The following is an 18,502-nucleotide window of genomic DNA, read 5'->3' as shown; positions in this document are numbered from 1 at the left end:
ACTTTGCCCCTTTCACATGGTCCCACTTTGACAATACCCATCAAGGCCGCCCTGATAAATTGTAGGTCAATGGTTAAGCACTCGCTTGACATTCAGCAATCCCTTATAGACAATAACTGGGATCTTTTGTTCTTAACTGAAACTTGGCTGAATGAGGAAAGTAATCCCGCGATTACTTTGGCGGTCCCGGATGAGTTTAGTATTCTCTGCGCTAATCGTCAAAGCGGGAGAAGGGGAGATGGAGTGGCAATTATCTATAAAAATAAGTGGACCATCACCTCCCCCCACTTTGACCCTATTGATAGTATTGAGGGGCTCCCCTTTAGTATTAATCTTTCAGCGTCTGTTTCTTTTATGGGCCTGTTGCTGTATCACCCGCCCAATTCTAGCCCCACTCATCTTCGGGCATTGCTGGAATACATTACTCAAGCTTGTACCCTCTACGCCAATTATACTGTCCTGGGAGACTGTAATCTGCACATAAATGATCCTTCCTGCTCTCTGAGCTCGAATCTCCAATCTACCCTCTTGGCCTGTGATATGTATCAGCTAGTGGCTCTCCCCACTCGCATATACTGGACCTTATCTGTTCCAATCTTACTGGGCTGAGAATTGAAGATCCTATTCCAGTCACATGGTCAGACCATTTTTTAATTCCATTCTCCACTTCTATGACCCGCTATGATAGACCCCTCTTGATCGCCAGAGAATTTGGCAGAAATTGGACCAAAATTTCATCATCTACGCTCGATGCCCATCTTAAAGATGGCAGTCCCTATCCGGCCACGGATTTAGACACTCGTATCTCTAATTTTAATGAATGGATATGTAAGGCTATCGACACCCTGGCACCTCTTAGGCCGATAAAAACATTCAGATCCTCTCCAGCGGCCCCCTGGTTCTCAGAGGAATTACGCCAACTAAAGTCTGCTTGCTGGAGAGGCGTTGGAGACTGGATTACTCAAGTGACAGTAAATCTAACTATCGTAAAGCCCTCAAGGAATACAGGAAGCAGATTATAAAGTACAAAAGAATCTTCCTAGCCGAGAAGATTGACAGAGCTAGCAATGCCCCTAGAGAAATGTTCTCGATTGTTAGATCATTTACGGATCCGAAAGCTCTGATACGAAAGCAGCCAGCTTCTCAAGAACTCTGCACTCAACTTTCAGAGTTCTTTGAGGCTAAGATTGCACAGATCCACGCATCCTTTCCGACTAGTGGTGAAATTGATCTGCCTGCGGTAAAAGCTGTGTCCCACATTGTTAGCCCTGCTCTCACAGAATTTACAGAACTCTCTATTGAGTCTTCGCTTCAAGAGCTACTTAGATGTAGGTCAGGCTCTCCGGGGACCCATGGCCTGCAAAACACTATAAAGTGCTAGCCTCCTTCTTCAATCCCTTCCTCAATCCTATCTGGAATTCCTCTTTAAGCTCGGGGATTTATCCGGAGGCTTGGAAACATGCGTTTTTGGTCCCTATTCTAAAAAGGGCTAATGCGGATCCAGAGGATCCGGCCAATTACAGACCAATATCCCTCCTCCCTGCCCCTGCCAAAATTCTTGAAGGGCCAGCCCACCAGCAAATTGCCTGCTATATTGAGAACAACGGACTCTACCATGACTCCCAACATGGTTTCCGTAAGGGCTACAGTACAGAGACGGCCCTCATTGAGATGGCTGACTCAGTACGATGGACTGTGGATCAGGGATCAAGGGCGGTGTTGGTGCTGCTGGATTTATCAGCAGCATTCGACACCGTCTCTCATTCTCTACTGCTGAATAGATTAAAGGATATTGGAATTCAAGGCAAGGTCCTTAAGTGGATCGGCTCGTTCCTATCTAATCGAACACAGCAGGTCCACATCCCACCATTCACCTCTACATCTAAGCCTTTGAAATGGGGTGTCCCCCAGGGCTCGTCTCTTAGCCTTCTTTTATTTAATGTTTATTTCTCACCATTGGCTGAATTGATCTCCCTTAAATCTATACCCAAGGGATCCCGTAACCTCACTAATACCGAGGAAGAAACTCTCAAGTCCTTGAAAATTAATGACACCCTCACTATAAAACCTTGTGACAAGGGTGGGGGTATCGTCATTTTCGACACCCCCACATACATTGAAAAAATGAACACCCTCTTGTCTGCCACTGAATACTACAGAAAAATAACTAGGAACCCGGAACCTGCCCTCAAGCGTCGTATCTTACAGATAATTGAGAGAGGAGTCCATAATGGTCACATTTGCGATAAGGAAGCTGAATTTCTTACTCCCACATTCACCAGAATGCCGATCATTTACGGGGTTCCAAAGACCCATAAGAATCCTCACGACCCCCCTCTCAGGCCTATTGTATCCATGATTGGATCCGCCTTAGAGCCACTATCCAAGTACATTGATCGATTCCTCCAGCCCCTAGTGGGAACCCTGGAATCCTACATCAAGGACACAGGCCACTTTATTTCCAAGGTGGAAGGAATTACCTATCAGCACAATCGGCAACTCCTGGTCACCCTGGATGTGGAGTCTCTTTACTCCAACATCCCCCAGACCGGAGCTCTGTCCGTTGTACAGAATATCCTAACATCTAACCCCCAAATCGAGAATGCCAGCTTCATCATGGAATGCCTAAAAACGGTTTTAAAGGAGAACTATTTTGAGTTCAACAACAATTTTTACCAACAAACAGGTGGAGTCAGCATGGGAGCTGCGTGTGCACCCAGCATTGCCTGCCTGTACATGGGAGAATTTGAGCGAACCCATATATACAACGAGATGGCCCCATTTTTCGAAAATGTGCGCGCCTGGTCTCGTTTCATTGACGACGTGTTTTTTATTTGGGAGGGGGATGACACCACCCTGATTGAATTCATTGCGTGGCTCAATCTTGCTGACCCCAACCTTAGGTTCACCAGCCATTTCAGCCAAGACAAAATTGAATTCTTGGACCTATGGGTCGGACATCATAATCAGGTCATCACGGTATCCCTGTTCACCAAACCCACTGCCCGTAACACCATCCTTCAATACGGCAGTTACCATCCCCGCTGTCAACGTGATAACATCCCGTTTAGTCAATTTCTCCGAATTAGAAGGAATTGCACAGACATTAGGGACTTCCTAACTGAAGGGGATATGCTGAAGGAGAAGTTACTACAACGGGGCTACCCTTACCGGCTGGTCAAGGAGAGCTTTAAACGGGCCAGATACTACAACCGTGATTCCATGTTTGAACCCAGGAACTCCACCCCTAAGGAATCGATTGTCTGTATCACGCGACACTCCACGGCCAACAACCAACTCAGACAGGCCATTAACTCTAGTTGGTTTCTTTTGAATTTAAATCAGGACCAAAATTCTCTACCCAAACCGATCTTTGCATTCAAGCGCAACAAAAATCTTAGAAACCATTTAGTAAGAGGCAAAATGCGTGATTCGAAACCATTGATCCAAAGGTCCATTGTTGGTCCTAACCCTATCACTGGCAACCACAAATGTGGCAGATGCCAAGCATGTCCAAACGCCATAGGAGGAAATGTGATCCCCACACCCACCCGCAGTATAAATCTCTCCACCATGACCAATTGTCGGACGACCAATTGTGTCTATATTATCCTATGCCCGTGCGAAATGCCATACGTTGGCGAAACGAGCAGGGAGATAAGATTCCGCATCGGGGAGCATAAATCAAACATACGTATCGGCAAAAGGGGAGCCCCCCTCGTCGAACACTGGATGTCCCTCCAACACTCTGAAACTGACCTCAGGTGGTCCATATTGGAAAAGATGCAAACTCCGGCAGGCACTGACCCCACACTGTGGAGAAAAAAACGAGAGGTCTTCTGGATCTTTTTCCTCAATAGTTTGGAAAAGGGCCTAAACGAGGAATGCCCGTGGGCCAATGCATTACTGTAAATTCTCACCTCGCCTTGTACTGAGCAGTATTTTGCAGACAGGGGCCCTGTTGGAACCCGAGTCCCCCCTTTATGGTCTATTATTCTCTTGCAGGAACCTAGTAATAAATAGCTCTCGCGGAGGTCCCCCTGCCTATTGACAGACTTCTCGCACTATTTCTTTCTAATAACCCTGTATGTGATTCATTTGGAAGTAATCTTTACTCCAAATTCAATTCTTGTTCCTAAAGCTGCTCGTTCGAATTCCCTTTTACCTTTGTAATTTTCTAATCCCCCCATATCCTTTGCAGTGCCCCATCACCTTTTTGTGCTCCCCTTCATGCCATACAAGGTCATTCTATGCCGAAACCCGGCCCTCTTAGCCACTCTAAGATGGCCGCCACAGTTTCCTTCTATTAAGCGGCCATCTCAAACCGTCATCCATCTCTATGCCCCCGTGTGAGGCCGCGCGCCCTCGCAGCTGACTACCATCACAGCGTTTAACTCACTATATATAGAGGCGCCCGAGCAATGTGACCCTGCTCCGAGACCAGCCGTTTCAACTTCTGTGGAGTCCGCCGACCGGGACACCCGACATGATGCGACTTTAAGTAAGTTTACCGCCGCGAGTCCGCTATGCCCCCTTGCACTCGTCTGCCAGATTTGTAGATCCTACCACTAAGGCTTTCTCCTGAAAATCACTTAGCGACCTTCACTCTTTATCTTTTTAGTGTCTCCGCTGATCCCCGCAGCCAAGAGCATGCCAGGACGGACCTCATCTGTCCAAAAAACAGCAGAGGGTCCTCATTTCCATCCTTGATTTCCTTTCGGGTAAGATTTTCAGCCTGCGCCCCCCTCCCACTCAGTTCCACCTACGGCGCTAGTGCACCTAAGCTGTGTAATTCCATCCTTAAACCTGCACCATCTTTTGTGCATATATTTCCTGTACAGGTTTCTACACATCCCTGTACCGGTCGGCGGCGCGCTCCCTCCTCCCTGAGAATCCACCGAGGAGAGTATTCCCTGCCACTACAGGTAACTGTGCCCGTGTGCCCCTCCATCAAGCGTGATTGATTAAATCCAGCGCTCCTTGCTCCTTTAAACTGTCATCGCGCAATTTTCTGAGCATGCACTGTCCTTTAACAGGGTCTCTGCGCATCCCACTCGCCCCAGGATTCCATCAGCCTCGCCCCGCTTGAGCACATTCCCGGGGGCACACCTCTTGAGAATCGACTGAGGAGAGAACCCCCCGCCATCGTTGGTAATTGCGCCTGTGTGCATCCCTATTTTGCGCGATTGTTTAAACTTAGCGCCCCATGCTCTCATCACCGGCACTGTGCACCTTTATGAGCATGCTCTGTTCTTCAACAGGGTCTCCACGCCTTCGACCTGCACTAGAACGCCTTCTGCCTCATCATACCCGAGTCAGGTAAACACTTCTAAAACCTTACATCCTTAATTTTTAGCATCTCTATTAAATTAATGTGCAGCCCCCAGTCAGATCCCTCTTTCCGGTTATTTTTTGCCCACTAGCAGTCCCAGTAAAGCATTGCTTTTAAATTGTTATCCCATTGTCCCCCCTCCGTGGAAATTAATACTTCTATGATGCTATGAAGGTGTCCTGCAAGTCTAGTCCCGACCGTCCACAAACTGGATGTCCACAGTCTGAATGTAGATGTGAGCCTATTTTGTTTACACCTAAACCCTCGCAAAAATGTACATACACCTAACCATTGTTTTTAACGTTTATTTCACAGAAATCTTACCTGTTTGTGGTTCCCCTTCCGCCCTTCCACTGTGCCCTGATGAAGGTGTAGTCCCGGACGGGACCATACACCGAAACGCGCGTAGGCGCTCTTTCCTATTTAGGAACCCTCAGAACCTACCCGGACCTCGAACCATCGGTCCTCATGTTATCTACAACCATCATCGCTTGGTGCTGTTTGATCTGAGAATGAATGCTGTATGAATGTTGTTGATATGCTAGAGCGGAATCTGAACCACTATTTACCTATTTTTATGATTGTGTTTATTTATTTCGGTGTAGGTTAACCCTCGAAACATATTTATGTATTAGCAAAAAAAGCAGTCCCTTAAATAAATTCATTCCTGAAAAATAAATTTTGATACTAAATGAATAAACCTGTTTGTGTGGTGTAATTTGCCTGGGCTTAGGTGTCTTTGTATTAATATATTTGGACCTCTCCTAGGCCTTTCTGTTCAAATCCATAGGGCAGGTACCCGTTCTGCTTTTGATGAATTGATCTCCTGCACAGGAATAAAAACCACGTCCTATGCGGATGATATTCAGCTCCTCTTCACGTTTAAGCATCCGTCCCCCAATGCCTTTGAACCCCTCAAAACCTGCCTAAGAGACATCGCTAAATGGATGGACCTTAACTTTTTAAGATTAAATGCAGGTAAAACCGAGGTGCTCTTTTTCAATCAGCCATCTCCACTCAGTTCAAACCTGTGGTGGCCGGAAGATCTGAGTCAAGCCCCCACTCCAAAGGACTCTGTTAGAAACTTAGGAGTGCGTTGGGACGAAAAACGTTCTTTTGGAAGCCAGGTCCAAACAGTCGTAGCCGCCTGTTTCTCTAAGATACGAACTCTAAAGAAATTAATAAACTACCTACCGTGCGCTAACAGAAAAACCATTGTTCATGCCCTCATCATTTTGCACCTTGACTATGCCAATGGATTGTATCTGGGTCTGACCAAAGGCCTCTGCTTGAAACTTCAAATGGTACAAAATGCTGCCGCACGATTAATTGGAGGTTTCTCCCGTAGGCAGCATATCACACCATATTTGAGGGAATTGCATTGGTTACCCATGAGCAAACGAATAGAGTTCAAGGCAATAATACTGGCCTACCGAACCACTAAGGGCTTTGGCTCTGTCCATCTACGTTCGACCCTTCGGCCATACTGTAATTCGAGAGCCCTTCGATCTAACACTCAACTTTTGTTGGCAACTTCAAGATTCAAAAAAGCCCGAGCGGGAGGCAGAATCTTTGAGCTGGGAGCTGCCCAAAGATGGAATAAACTGCCTCTGGATTTACGTAGGAGTAATTCTGAACGCGAATTCCGTAAATCCTTGAAAACTTTCCTATTTCGTCAGTAATTTCCTGCATACAGAGACTGTTTTTCATTTCTTTCAGCGCTGGGACACCCCGTTGGGGTAGCTGTGCGCTCTATAAATGACACAATAATAATAATAATAATAATAATCGTATGTCATTTTGACATTTTTAAATTTATGCACTGTTTTTTCAGTCTTTTTCAATTGAATATGATCTAATGTACATGTTTTTTTAAGAAATATTGTATCCCTTTTTTAGATTTGGTAGTGGTTGATCACATCCTTTTTTTCCATTCTCATGTTACTGGTATTAGGCAGGTTGTGTAAGAGGTGGGGTGTAAGAGTTGAATGGTAAGTGTATCAGTGGTCAAAGGGGTATTCTTTCTGACTAAAGTTTTATGAGTCACGCAAAATAACTGGCGCATCCCTACTAATATGCAGGGATGCACCAGTTATTGTAAATATGCCCCCTCGTATCTACAGTCAAGCGTATAGACTCTCAGTAGCACTGTCATCTTCATAAATGCTATTCTGGCGATTACAGCAATTTTCAGAGTCTGCCAAAATGCAATGTTAATCTTCAGTGACTCTGGTAAGGTTTCCCTTCCTATTATCTGTGTCTTTGTGATAAATTTTGAGGCACTGAAGCACACAGGGTTCCCACGGGACACACTGGGCACCAGGACGATCTTGTTCCAGTTCATCCATAAGCCCATTGCCTCACCCAATCCTCTCAGCATGGAGGCATTCCAGGGAAGTCCTATCTCTGCATCTCTTAGGACCATAAGCATCTGCGTTGAGAGAGATGTTATGTTACCTGTTATGTACTGTTATGCCCTTACCCTTGTCCTCTCTACGAAATGTGCTGGTGAAGGGTTTAATGGCTAGCACAAATGGCAGGGGGAATAATGGTCAGGCATGTCTTGTGCCTACTGTTATTTCAAATGGTTCTGAAATATTTTGTCCTGTCTGCACGCTAGCCTGTGCTCTGGCATACAGCAGTGCGATCCATTTATCCCATGCTGCGCCTAAGTTCATGCATCACATCACATTGTTGTGTGCATGAAGAGCCATCTTAGTGTGTCTAAGGCCTTATGTAAATCAACTGAGAGAACAAGAGCCTCCAGGAAGGTCTCCGGGGAAGTCTTATCAAGTACTTGATAAAGGCATCTGTTGCTTAAGGAGGTATTTCATAGGAAGACAAACTCAATTTCGTCTGCCTGTATTAGTAGGTTGAAATGTGGCTGAAGGTGGCAGGCCAGGATATTACTAAGTATTTTATAATCTGTGTTCAGGAACGACAAAGGTCGATCGGAGGAAGTCTCCTCTGGGTTCAGCAAAGCCTCCCTGCATAATTTAGGTAGGGCACCCGCTTCCCAAGTCTCTTTATGCAGTTCCACCAGCAGGGGAGCAAGAAAAGGTGCCTAGGTCAGTCAGAATTCTACTGGGAGGCCATCTTGGCTGGGGGTTTTCCCTGTGGCTTATTCCTTAATGATCCAATAATTTCTTGTTTCATGATCTGTTGGTATAGTGTCTGTCATACATCATTTGATAGAGACATCTAGCTGCAGATTCTGTACCTTTGGATTACCCAGGCATGAGACTGCATCTGGAAGATTTTGCATGAGCAGGGCAACTGTGCACCGGTAGTTGGCATTGATCGGCTTCACATGGTGTCATCGGTGTCATCCGCGTCTGAAGGGACATCCACGTCACTTATACAGGTGCCCCCTCAGAACGCTTCACCACTCCTTCACGACTACACCTTCACTTGCCCTCTCACCCACACGCACCATATGGCTGGAACAAAAGATCTCCGATAAAGAGCCCCTTTACGGGTTCCCGTCAGACATTGCAGCGCCAGTCTGATGAGGAGCAGAACCCATATGATGAAGCATGACATCTAGCTTGCTAGGTGTGTGAGGGTTTTAGTTCCACAAAGGGAAATGCCTTTCCCTTTCTCCCTTTTTCTATGCTGCACGCACTCTTGTCACACACACTCTTGTCGGGCAACTTTGTACCCCTCTTGTGCTACCATGTGGCACCTGTCATCATGCCTATTGGTTACAGACCCATACCTTGTGTGACTCTGGTGCTAGAGTCCAACCACCACACCAAGTCATGCTCAGACTGCCGAGCCATGGTATTGAAGGCTTTGGGGGAGCGGTCCCTGAAGTTGCTAGAAGACAACATGCAGAGCAACTCCTCAGAGATCCTGAATGAGGTGAGCTTGCAAAATCACTCCTTGATTCCCAAGTTATCTTCTTTCCATTCAAGGTCCCAGGGCCATGTGTGTAAGAAGCACAAGAAAAACAAGAAGTAAACACGTATTTCAACTTCCCCTCGTCCATGAGCCAACAGAATGAAGGAGCATCGATGTTAGAGGCATAGTTGTTCGGAATCGTTGCCTTGTCCGACTCCGAGCCTCCAACCTTTTCCAGAAGTCAGAGCAATCCTAGATCAAATTAAAGAATTATATGAGGCCATGCGCTGAGTATTTGAGCAGCCCGAACCCTCTGGTGTGCCTTCAGGCCTGGTGGTGTTCGAGGGGGCCCATTCGGGATCTTTGCTTATGGCTCTGGTCTCGTCTCCGACGGGCCCCCATGGATCCAGTCCTGATCCGGACCAGCGCTGGTCGTGCTACACCAACCTTCTTCAGTGCCGATACTGATGCCACAAGCACCCATTGGGGGCACAGCCTCATTCTGAAACCCATGACATGGAGCTGGATTTGTGTTGACCAATGCCGCTTCTGGTGCAGACCGGACTTCCGCATTCTAAGTCAAAGCCTGAGCCCTATTCTGAAGGGCTAGACATGGGAAAAATGTGGGAGGGGTCACAGGATTTTTTAGAATACAAGTTAGAAGTTGATAGCCAGGTCTGGTGGCTCAGTGAACTAATACATCCATGGCAAGGGGGCTTTGTTCGATCTCATGGTCACAGGTTCGAATTCCGGCAGGTCCAATCAGCCTTTCATCCATCTGAGGTCAATAAAAGGAGTACCGTTGAGCTGGGTAACAGTAAACATCTGTTATTCAGCGCCAAGAGACCTATGGGTGAACGTGTGCTTTACAAATACACATATTATCTTATATGGATGGTGTGAGGATCTCGGCGATGCCAGTGTTTTGGACACCCTCACAGACACTGGTATGCTTACTCCCCCTACTGTAGATATGACAGAGGAGGGCATCTAGTTCCATGGTGATGAAGAGGGCAGCTGAGGTCCTGGATCTTGAGTTACCATCAGTGGCAGTCAAGACTAACAACTTGACTGAAGTGCTGCTGCTGGGAGCTTTCGCTTCCAAACCTTTGTTCCCTTTTAATGAAGCACTGATGGATGTCCTCCTGGGAACCTGGTCCAAGCCCAGTACAGGGGCTCCTGTAAACACAACAATTGCCCGCCACCACTGCCCGCACCCCTGGACCAGAGTGTTCTTACACAATACCCCACCCCTGAGAGCTTGGCAGTCCAAGACTCTACGTCCGATGGCACATTTCCTGCCACAGCCCCAGACAGAGAATCCAAGAGACTGGGCATCTCGTGGAAGATCTTTTCATCCAGCAGCCTTGCATTGCAGTCAGGGATCACTGCATGCTTATTGGGCCGCTACTCAATCACTCTGTGTACACGGTTGCACAAGTTTTGCCACAGGTCCAAGGGGAGGCCTTGGCTACACTCTCCCAAGCAGTAAATGATGGGAGAGATGCAGTAATACTTGCCATCAGATGTGGTTTGGATACAACCAACTCATTTGGCAGAGTTTTTCCGATGACAGTGGTACTTCAACACCACACTTGGCTGAGAGCATCTGGCTTTTCTGGGCATGTCCAGACTTACCCCTAGACATAAGCTTTGATAGCAACCGTCCCTTCATAGACAAGATAGACTTGGTGCTGAAGTGCTTTATGGACTCACAGTCTACAGTCAAGTCCTTGGACCTATCAGTTGCCACCGTCATCCCCAGTCTGCCTAGCACCCCTTTCATGGCTACAGAAGGGGTTTTCAACCCCACCAACCCTACTTCAGTCACTGCCCCATGCAAACTACCCAATCTGTTTGGGGTTGAGAATGTGGTTCATACCAACCTGTGGGTCGCATAGCCAGACATCTGTCATAGCCACCAACCATACTGCAGTCACAGCCTCTAAGCTCTCTTAAACTTGCCCTACAAGAGATTGGGCGGACATTTGGAAGAATCAGCCATTATCTCCACTACTGGCAGTTCATACCGTCATACAAGTGGGTGAAACTGATTATTCAATGGGGCTACTTCCTTACTTTTGTATGATCCCCTGCCCCTTTGCCTCCCACTCATGATTGGCTGATGGAGGATCATTTGTCCTTGGTCCACACGGAAGCCACGGCTCACCTGGCCAATGAGGGAGCCAGAGAGAGGGTTCTGGTGTCAGAAGTAGGTAGTGGTTGCTATTCCCAGTGCTTTCTAATCCCCAAAAAGATCTAGATCTGAGAACCTTCAAACTCTACCTTAAAAAGGGAAAGTTGAAGATTCTCACTTTGGCTCAAGTATTGTCTGCCCAGGACCCAGGAAACTGAATGTTAACGCTGGACTTGCCGGACACTTACTTTCATATTCCCATCCTGCCTTCCCATTGACGTTACCTGTGGTTTACGGTAGGCTGCAAGCAATTTCAATTTATTTTGCTACCCTTTGGCCTTACCAGTGCCCCTCGCGTGTTCACCAAGGTGTTGGTGGTGGTTGCAGCTCATCTGAATGATCAGGAGTGCCAGTCTTCTTCTATCTCAACATTTGGCTGCTGAAAGCGGGATTGCCTCAGGCTGCCGTCTCGCACCTTCAAACTATGACAAACCTTTTGCATTTACTCAGGTTCACTATCAACATCCTGAAGTCACATCTGACTCCTCTCAGATGCTTCCTTTTATCAGAGCTGTTCTGGACACAGTGCAGTTTCAGGCTTATCCTCAAGAGCAGCGAGTCCAGGATATTCAGGCTATGACACCGATGTCTAAGTCTCTATCCTGGATTTGGTGAGAATGACTCTCAGGCTACTAGTGACACATGCCAGATAGCATATGCGGGCTCTGCAATGGGACCTAATTTTCCAGTGGGGAATCTCTCTGAGGTGGTCCAGATCTCGGAGGCAACTGCAAAAGACCTGCAGTGGTGGCTAATGAACTGCAATTGGATCAGAGGCAGAACTCTCTCCCTTCACCAACGACATCTCCCAATATTGCCAGATGCATCACTCCTGGAATGGGGTGTCCATCTGGGAGAGGTGGAGATCAGAGAGCTCTAATCTCTGGCGGAATCCGGACTCAGCATAAACAAGCTGGAGTTACTAGAAATCCGGCTGGCATTGAAAGCCTTCCTTCCCTACATCATGGGATGGCTGGTACAAATGTTCACAGACAACCGCACAATCATGTGGTACTGCAAAAAATATGGCAGAGTGGGGCCATGGACCCTGTGTCCAGAGGCCCTGCATCTCCGGAAATGGCTGGAACAGCAGGGCATTCCCTAGTGGTTGAATACCTGGCAGGTTCCCTGAACTCCAGAGCCGACTAACTCATCCGCCAATGGCAAGCGCTTCAGAAATGGCATCTCCATCTGGAGGTGGTACAAAGTCTCTTTCAGTAGTGGGGCGAGACTTGATTAGATATGTTCAGCTCCACTGAGAAAGCCTAACGTCAGCAGTTTTGTGCGTAAAACTGCTGACATTACACTTTCTCTGTGGAAATTTGCCACACCAGCATGGATGGGTCCTCCAATTGAACCTGTCATCTCTGCTCCTTCTTGCATGGAGATGGAGCAGCGACAGTTGATAGCTTTTGACCTACTTCCCAAAAGTCTGCAATGTTATTTTGGCAGCCAGGCGTCCCTCCACCAAGACGGTGTATGCCTGCTGATGGGAACATTTTTATTATATTGTAAAAAAAGTCTATTGACCCCCTTTCTGCTTCTCTTTTTCATGTTCTTCTTTTTATCCTTACACAGGCCCAGCAGGGCTCTGCTCTGGATATTCTCAAGGGTTACCTTTCTGCTCAGACTGCCTTTTTCCATTTACCAGGCCAACCCTCTTTATTTAAGTTCCCTATTATACATAGGTTTCTCAAAGGTCTTTTACATATGTTAACACGTTTCACTATGCTTGTCTGACGTGTGCTCTTTCGAGCCTCTTCATAATTCCCCCACCCCAGCTACTCACAATCAAGACAGCCTTTCTAGAGGCAATCACATCTGCCCGGTAGGTGAGTGAGCTACGGGCTTTATCTTCCAAGACTTTATTCCTGTCTATAATTTCAGACATTTTGGTGGTTTGCACTAGGTCCTCTGTCCTACTGAAAGTGGTAACACCATTTCATATGGGCCAATCTGTCACCTTGACCACTGTCTATGCTCCTCCAGATCAGGCAAAAGAAGAGGGGCGACTCCATCTTTTGGACACAAAAAGTGCATTGTCGTTCTACCTTGACAGCACATGAAAGTGGATCACCAGTTCTTCTTGGGGTATGTTGGAGCGAAGAAGGGTCAGGCGGCAAAGAAACGAACCATTTTGCACTGGTTCGTTCTCTGTATAAAATATGCAACACACTGGTAAAGAAGCAGCCCCTTGACGTCTTAAGGACTCATTCTACCAGGGCTAAAGCTCCTACCACTGCATTAGCACATGAGGTTCCAGTCCTGGATGTCTGCCAGGCACCAGGTGAGTGTCCATGCACCGTTTCGGATGTATGACGTTACAACGCATACTTTTACCATGCATACCTTTACAACGCGGTATTTACAACGAATACCGTTACAACGCATAGCGCTTAGAGGTGCTGGATAGTGGTAAGTATAATTTTCTATTCCAACTCCAGTCCCCGTGGACACTAGGGAAGGTGTTGGATAGAAAATTAAACTTATTACTTACCCTAGAGCGCCCCCCAGCGCAATGCGTTGTAATGGTATGCGTGGTAATACCTGCGTTGTAATGGTAGTGCGTTGTAAAAATTCCGTTGTAAACGTTGCATACCCACCGTTTCACCAGACACTACCACCTAGGTAGTCAGGTCCACAAGGATGGCACTTAGCACTTTTCGTCCTGCAGGACTTTCAAGTTTAGAATTTGTCAGCATCCCACCACCGGGTATAGTATTGCTTGGGTATATTTTCAAGGGTCAGGAATCTCTGGATAGATGTCGCTATCAGATTAGCAGGTTTTGCAGCGCAAATGTTTTCCGAATTCACATGCTGTACAGAATTCCACCATCTAGTGGTTGGGTCTGGAATTCTTCAAAAAACCTTTTTGGCTTTCTACTCTTTTTGTTTTTAGTTTGTGGTGGGCCAGCGTACCTCCATTTGGTGTACCCTTGTGACATCATTGTTCTTCCTCCGGAAGCTCCCACTTTTGTTCTACATCTTCACAATCCTTTTTTTCGCCGTTGGTTCTGGATGTATGTTGAAGGAGCTCTAACAATTGGAAGAAAAACAATTCTCGAAAAATCAGAAAAAACATATTGAAAGATCAACTGGAGAGACGGAAACATCAGAAGAAGGTACTGGAAAAGCTTTAACTGAGAAGTGAAAACCCTCTTCGACAAAAATAGGGAAAGCACATGCGGGGGGCTCCCTGTGTGTGGTAATGGAGAAAACTCCATTCTAGATCCGTAAGAATTGCCACCACAAGTTTGCTCAGAAGACCCTGCATCTGGTCTGCAACCTCTGCATGCCGGTATACCACAGAAGTGAGGACTGCATCATGTGCTCGGTGTTCACCCCGAAGACTCTCAGGGTGAGAGAGAGGCAGGCAAGAGCCTACTACAACATGCCGGACCAATATCCCCCACTGGCTCTATGATACCTGGGCCTCTCAAGCGATGAGGAGGAGAATGTCACTCAAGGGTCAGAAGGAGAGGTAGAGATCGACATCCAGATAGTCGACGTAGAAACACAAGGGCAGGAAGAAACCTTTTGAGAAGTAAAAAAACTAAATCCTAGAAAAACTGAGGAGAGTACCAAAACACAGACTCTAAGAGCTTGAAGTGTGCCTCGGCGTCAAGTCACAACCGCAGCTGTGCCTAGAGAAGTGTACCCTCAGATCCTTCAAAAAGGACTCCGCAGTGGTAAGGACCTCTGAAAAATCCAAGACGTCAAAGGACGTTCAGGGAAAAGAGGCATCAACATTGAAACAGGAGTGCTCAAAATAATAGAGACACGGTTCACCATCACCACCGTCTTCGAAAGACTCTTTGATAGTGAAGAAAAAAACTAAAATTCCAGACTCCAAACAACAATCTTTGGAGACGCAGAGAAAGAGGTGAAGGACTTTGGCAAAAATCTAAAACAATATTGAATCTCTAATAAGAGCTCAATGACAACAGAGTAAGGAGAGAAAAGAGTTGAAGACATAGAGCCGCCCTTAACTCCTAAACCTCAGGAGGGGCCGGAAGAGGAAATCTTTTACGAAGAGGAGGATCAACAGATGTACATGTGTTTTCAGTCTTCACAATATAAGGAAACACATTGGCAGAATCTCTGATCAGATTCTCAGGAAGAGGCTGTCGACACATATCTGTTGAGGCTGCTACAACCCGATGACATTGGACTATATCATCAGGTGATCAAGACGGCAGCAGATAGATATGGTGTTCAACTTGAGGAGGAGAAAGCCCAATCATTATTGGAAGCTCATCTACCATAACAAACTAGAAACCAATGTCTCCCTATGTTGCTAAGTGTTAGGTCAAGGAAGCAATGCTTTTAAAGAGCCTGCCACATGAAAGGCAGTTACTCCTCCAGCAGAGAAGGGGAATTACACTCTGCTAAGGACCCAAATTACATTAAGGGTACAGTCTCAGAGAATTCCATTATAACATCTACTGCTAGGAAAAGAGCAAATGCACCAAAGTACAACAGGTCTTCCTTCAGATAACTAGAGTAAGTGGATGGACCTCATGGGTCAAAAGGTAGAGAGAGAGAAGAGCAGCACATCTGTGGTGCATTGTACATTATAATGCTTAGCTCAATCACCAGGCCTATGAACATTGGGAAGAGATAGGAGAGTTAATGAAACACTTATCAGAACAGTTTCAAAAGAGAGCAGCCAATCTCGTAGAAGATGGGAAAACTATTGTCAACACCTGTTTAAAATCAACCTTAGATGCTGCGGATACATCAAGCAGACAAATGATGATTTGGCATCACTGAAAGAAGACATGCCTGGATATGCATTTCAGGATAAAAACCCGAAGTTCAAAGCAACATCTTAAAAGCACCATTTAACTGGGAACAGCTTGTAGGAAGTGCAGTAGATGACTCTCTGTATCAATTGAAGAAGGATAATGAGATGGCAAAATCAACGGGTGTATCACAAATCAACATTCTTAGGGGAACCATTACCTTCAAGAAGACCTTCAGGAAGAGGGATTTTCCACCCATCAACCTCTTATAACATACCAGTAGCCATATCAGGGTGGAAACCGATCACCCCAACAACAACAGCAACAAGGTTGGCAGCACCAGCAGAGAATACAGTCCTTTTGCAGACGTCCATGCAGAAGATAACAACCATAAAGGGGAGGAGCATCCCTTGTAAGCAAGAGAGTTACCAACAAGTGCAATAAAAACTCCAATCAGATCCATGAGTGTGTTAGCAAGGAAGGAGAAAGAACAAGAGGCAAGCTTACAGCACCAGGTGTTCTTACATCCAGCATCAGTAGAAGGCAAAATACTAAATTTCCTTCAGGAGTTGAGGAAGATCACTTCAGACAAATCGATTCTAAACATAATACTATATATCTATTGCATAATATTAGATGAACCACTGCCAGGAGAAGGGCCAAATAGGAAAACACATTCTAAGGAAGAAACAACATGACTACTCAAAGAAGTAGAAGAGATGTTGGCAAAGCACGCAATATAATTAATTATTGCCAAAGAAAGCAATAAGAAAGTGAAATTACTCAACATATTTCCTCATTCAAAAGGTAGACAGGACACTAAATTCTATCCTGGACTTAAGGTATTTGAACAAATGTATAAACAAGCAAAAATTCAAGATGAAAAACCTGCAAGAGGTAATTCCACAACTACAAGTAGAGGATTACATGGTAACAAAAGAATTAAAGGACACTTATTGCATTCTCATGAACACAAACCCCCAAAAAATCCTAAGATTTGTGGTAGAAAAAAAAGCACTATCAATTCAAAGTGCTGCCAAATCATCACCAAGAGTATTCACAAAGTGTCTAGCAGCACTAGCAGAACACCTGGCCATACATGCTCATCCATACCTAGACAACTGGCTGGTAAGAGCAAACTTATACAAGAGATGCAAAGAGCATATTTGTCAAGTAATAAGTACTCTAAGCCAGCTACGATTCTCAATACACTTGGAGAAGTCATCCCCTGAGTCAGAACAAGAGAAAATGATATTGGGCCAGGATAAATGGAATTCAGGGGAAAGTATTTCCAGGCGAGAAGAGAACAGTAGCAGTGTTGAAAGACATACATATATACCGCAAGGGGCAAGCTCGGACAGAGAGGATGGTGGGGAAGCTATTAGGAATAATGGCTTCTTGCATCTCTCCGATAATAAACATACGTCTCCAACACAAGACCAATTCAGGAATGGCAACAAGTTCCATGGTCACAGACAATGGGGAGTTGGGAAGATCTAGTGGTTGTCACGCAAATGATAGATGCGATAGCATGGTGGAACAGGTCAGATATAACGGAAGGAAGAACATTCACACAACTAACTCCAACTGTAACCATAACAACAGATGCCTCACAGAGGGGATGGGGCGCACACATGAACAATCTAAAAGTAAGGGGAGTCTGGAAAGACCAGGATGCAGTACAACACATCTACATTCTGAAACTAAAACAGTAAGGCTAGCCTTTAAAGCCTTTCAAAATGAAGCTATGGGGAAAAACAGCACTGATACAAACAGACAACGCAACCACCATGTTTTACATAAACAAGCAGGGTTGGACTCAGTTTCTACCACTGTGAAGATTAGCACAAGAAATGTGGGATTGGGCTATTCAAAGAAAAATGGAGATCTTGGCACCTCACCTACCAGGAAGGATAATGTCAAAGTAGACAGACTGAGCAGACAAACTTTATGGTCTCAAGAATGGTAACTGAACCAGTCAGTACTCACAATGTTCTCAGAACTAAACTAGAAATGATACTCACTCTAGTGTCTTAAGGAAGGATTATTAGAAAAGATCACCAGAGATAAGACAGTACTGAAGTTCTTAACACACCTTCTAGACTGTAAACTGAATTATGCATCCTTAAAGGTTCATTTAACAGCAGTAGTGGTGCACACAATGGTCACATTGGAAGACGTTTCTTCATGTCACCAGTCATTAAGCGGTTCCTAGAAGGAGGAAAAACTATTGCAACTCCTAAAAAGGTACACACATGGAATCTAAATGTTGTGCTCATTAAATTTATGAAGGCACCATTTGAATTGGTACACCAGGCTACATTACAAATTCTCACACTAAAGACTGCCTTTTTAGTGGCCATAACATCACTGTGCAGGGGTAGT

At 45.7% G+C, this 18,502-nt stretch overlaps 1 long non-coding RNA gene across 1 annotated transcript in view; it reads right to left on the bottom strand.

Annotated features, from left to right (window-relative positions):
- Positions 1–18,502, bottom strand: part of LOC144819806 (uncharacterized) — a 148,706-nt gene that overhangs the window by 51,709 nt on the left and 78,495 nt on the right. The window lies entirely within an intron of this gene.

The sequence above is a fragment of the Lissotriton helveticus genome, chromosome 2_1 (genome assembly GCF_964261635.1).
Source record: "Lissotriton helveticus chromosome 2_1, aLisHel1.1, whole genome shotgun sequence".
In the NCBI taxonomy this organism is placed as follows: domain Eukaryota; kingdom Metazoa; phylum Chordata; class Amphibia; order Caudata; family Salamandridae; genus Lissotriton; species Lissotriton helveticus.
This window is presented reverse-complemented; position numbering and strand designations above follow the sequence as displayed.